Raw genomic sequence first — 4,557 nt, 5'->3', positions numbered from 1 at the left:
TTTATCAATCTATATCATTGAACAATGCCCCATTCAAATTAACAGCAAGAACCCTATGTGCTAACAGATTCAGCCTTTTTGTCATTACCATCCGAACCGTGTTTACCAGTTTCATTATCGTTCATAATGATCATCATCACAATCAACAGGGAAATCAAACATAAGGTCAAGCATTACATAACATCAATGAATCATGTTTTCGGTTAACAGTTAGCAAAGATAACAATCTAATGATCATGCAAGGATTAAACGCTAACCATTATAGATGGAGCAATAACTCGATTGATCTATAGGGCTTCAAGGATTCAAGGTTGCCGTCGCACAGAGAGTTCTAGGGTTTCTGATTGCCAAACGTGTGGCGAATGAAACAGAATGCCCAGTATATAGTCACGTAACGTATTGGGCCCTTAATGGGCTTCGGCGAAACTGGGCTCGGCGAAACACCCTGTTTCATCGAGATAGGGATGACGAAACAAACTCCTGTTTCGTCGTGATTGGTTATGGCGAAGCACTTTGTTTCGTCGGGCCTTTTCATGGTTCAAATAGTTTAAGTTTTTCAACAGGTTTCTTGTTATATCACCAAACACATATACATGCAACAATCACAATACGTTTTATCATATCATAACGTGTATAGTTACAAAGCAAACAAGTCGTGTAAGTAAACAACTAAACAGTTAACGTGCAATAAATGCGAATAAGGAATCTTGGAAACTCGAGTTGTCACATTATCCCCAACTTGAAAGGAATTTTGTCCCGAAATTTAGCATGCGGTTACTAAGGAAGCTAGTTGTATTGTGTAGTTTACTGGTTATCCTGGGGTGTCACATCATCCCCCTGTTGATTTGGAATTTTGTCCCGAAATTCTGTAGTAGCTTCAGCCTCAGTAGTAGTTGCATTGTTTCCGAATAACTGGGGATACTTGAGTTTCATTTGGTCTTCTCGTTCCCAGGTGAACTCTGGGCCACGACGGGAGTTCCAACGAACTAGAGCAAGAGGTATTCTGGTGTGCTTGAGGACCTTAACATCCCGGTCCGTGATTTCAACAGGTTCCTCGACGAATCGCAACTGCTCGTCGATAGTGAGCTCCTTCAAAGGAACTATGAGGGTCTCATCTGACAGACACTTCTTCAGATTTGACACGTGATAAACGTTGTGAACTCCACCGAGTTCTGCTGGTAGGTTCAGTTTGTAGGCCACCTTGCCTATTTTCTCGATGATTTCGAACCGTCCGACATATCGCGGGTTGAGCTTGCCTCGCTTGCCAAAACGAACAACACCTTTCCAAGGTGAGACTTTGAGTAGCACTCGATCCCCAACCTGGAACTCGAGTGGTTTCCTGCGCTTATCAGCGTAGCTTTTCTGACGGTCACGAGCTGCCGCCATGCGTTGTCGTATCTGAGCAATTCTTTCCATTGTGTCTACTACAAGTTCTGGACCCGTGATCTGACTATCACCCACCTCTGCCCAGCAAAGAGGTGATCGGCATTTACGCCCGTACAATGCGTCAAATGGAGCAGCTTGAATGCTGGTGTGGTAACTGTTGTTATACGAAAACTCCACTAACGGGAGATGTTTTTCCCTGCCGTTGCCGAAGTCGATAACACATGCCCGAAGCATGTCTTCTAGAGTCTGGATAGTGCGCTCAGACTGCCCATCCGTCTGAGGGTGATAAGCTGTGCTCATGTCTAATCGAGAGCCAAAAGATTTGTGCATCGCTTGCCACAGTTCTGAAGTGAATCGTGCATCACGATCCGAAATAATGGAGGTTGGCACCCCGTGCCTCGAAACCACTTCTTTCAAGTAGATGTCTGCTAAGGTAGAGAACTTGTCTGTTTCCTTGATAGCCAAGAAGTGTGCAGACTTTGTGAGTCGGTCCGCCATCACCCAAATAGTATCGTTTCCATGCTGAGATCTAGGCAAGCCAGTAACAAAATCCATGGAAATTTCCTCCCATTTCCATTGTGGTATCTTTGGTTGCTGGAGTAGGCCCGATGGTTTCTGATATTTTGTCTTGACTCTCGCATAAGTCAAACATTTGCCGACGTAAGTTGCTATGTGGGCTTTCATGCTAGGCCACCAATACGTAGTTCTGATATCGTGGTACATCTTTTCTGAACCCGGATGTACTGAGTAGCGAGACTTATGTGCTTCATCCATCACCAGCTCGCGCAAGTTTCCATAATGTGGGACCCAAATGCGCCCTGTTACATAGTAGGTGCTGTCTTCTTTTTGTTCCCACCGTTGCCTTGAGCCGCATAAGGCTTCAGCCTTGACGTTTTCTGGTTTCAATGCTTCTACCTGAGCATCTCGTATCTATGCAGAAAGATCAGACTGAATGGTAAGTTGTAGTGCTCGTACGCGTCTAGGTGCAGTATCTTTTCGACTGAGGGCGTCGGTGTCACACCCCAACCGATGGCGGAATCATCGGGGCGCGGCACTAGGCGAATCAGATTGCTCAAGAGAATCCATAACAACTATATTGCGATAATATTTATTACATTTGTCATCCCATACTAACAAACAATACAATCACATAAGTTATCACAGATTTCTTGTCCTCTCGAACAATTCAAATCCGACAACCTATAATTTAGATGAGTTTCTAGACTTCCTAGCTTGATTTGATGTAAACTTCGGCTAAACCTGCAACATACGTTAAAACTTTGTCAATACAAAAGTATTGGCGAGTATACAGGTTTGGTATGTGTAGTATGATAGATTAAAAGTGCTGCGAATTTCCACATGCATAAACGTAATACACAACATATATACTCACAAAACTGATACTACCAGCTAAGTCCTCGATGCTCGACTCTTGATGGCATAACTAGACCCCGTCGGGCGAAATAGTACTATACTAGTCTTGGTGGGACGTCACGAGTATAAGTCCTAGCATACATGTACTAGCATCACGTATATCTATGCAAACAGTTATTCGCAAGTGATAAATAGTCCAATTAAATCATTCGTTTGATAAGTTTGGTTTTTATGGAACGTATGTTACACCCAAAATTCGATAAAAGGGGTCAAGTATACTCACAGCGCGTTTTCGGTTAGGTTTGCGGAACCGGTGCCGGAGAATATCCTGATTTCAGATAATTTATGTGAGTGATAGATTACTATGCGTTAAACGGTATCGATTTGCGTGAAATCGGGTGAAATTGGATTAAAATCGGACAAAATGGTGAAATTGGGCTGAAAATTGTAATTGGGCTGGCCCAGTCGAACAGGCCACTCGATCGAGTGGGCCTGGTCGGTCGGATGGGCTTGGTTGGTCGGATGGCATGATCGATCGAATGGCTGTTCGATCGTCCAGCTGTTCGATCGACCAGCTGTTCGATCGACCAGCTGTTCGATCGATCAGCTGTTCGATCGACCAGCTGTTCGATCGACCAGCTGTTCGATCGACCAGCTGTTCGATCGACTAGCTGTTCGATCGACCAGCTGTTCGATCGACTAGCTGTTCGATCGACTAGCTGCTCGATTGGCCATCCTGTTCGGCTGTTTTCGATGATTTTTCGAGCGTTTTTCGGCGTTTTGGGTCGAGACGTTATGATGAGGTGTTAAGCAACTGAAATCCCGTCAATTCCAACCTGTTTCATCGTCCGGGAATCACCCCGTTCGTCGGAACTGGTCGTTTTTGTCGGTTTTTCAGTGTTTAACTCGAAATCGATCATTTTATCACTAGAAATGTGTAGGAGATTGGTCTAAGTTCTGGTTTTACCATTTTTATGTATAGACCTGATGTAAAAACCTTGATTTTACTTAGGAAATGCCCTAGATCTAAGTTGTTCTTGATGATATGAGGTCATCACCTTGAAGTTCATAGGAACTTGTGATGAAATCAGTCAGAACATCTCAGATCCATGACCATCTTGATAGGAAAACACTGATTTGGTTGAGATTCATGAAAAATCGTATGTAAATCATCCGAATCTGAGTTGTTCTTCATGGGATGACATCACCTTTGAAGAACTTTGTGGTGACATCACCTTAGAACACCCCAAATCCGTTGATTTCACGGTTAAAAATTGGGATTTGAAAGATAGAAAGATGAAGGATTGCATTTGGATCAAGAAAGTACAAGATTCGGGTTGAAAACTTACAAGAATCGGAAGAAATCGAGAGATTTGAGGGCTGGAACGTCTTGGTCGGTTAGGAGCAGCAACACAAGTGTTTGGGAGTGAATGGAGGGGTATTTATAGGCAAGGAAGGGGAAAGGAAGGCAAAACAGCGACTGGATCGGCTGGCCCAGTCGATCGGCTGGCCCAGTCGATCGGTTGGCCCAGTCGATCGGCTGGCCCAGTCGATCGGTTGGCCCAGTCGATCGGCTGGCCCAGTCGATCGGTTGGCCCAGTCGATCGGCTGGTCCATCCGATCGGCTGGTCCATCCGATCGGACTGGCCCATCCGATCGGACTGGCCTATCTGATTGGGCCGGTCTGACCAATTGGACTAGTCTGATCGAATTGATCCGTTCGGAAGCCTTTTGATCCCGTTTTTGGTGCGATTTCGACGGTTTAAGCCATATTTTTATATATTTATATAATTATTA

The sequence above is a fragment of the Helianthus annuus genome, chromosome 7, assembly GCF_002127325.2.
Source record: "Helianthus annuus cultivar XRQ/B chromosome 7, HanXRQr2.0-SUNRISE, whole genome shotgun sequence".
Lineage (NCBI taxonomy): Eukaryota > Viridiplantae > Streptophyta > Magnoliopsida > Asterales > Asteraceae > Helianthus > Helianthus annuus.
The sequence above is the reverse complement of the archived record's forward strand: the minus strand, read 5'-3'. Positions refer to the sequence as shown.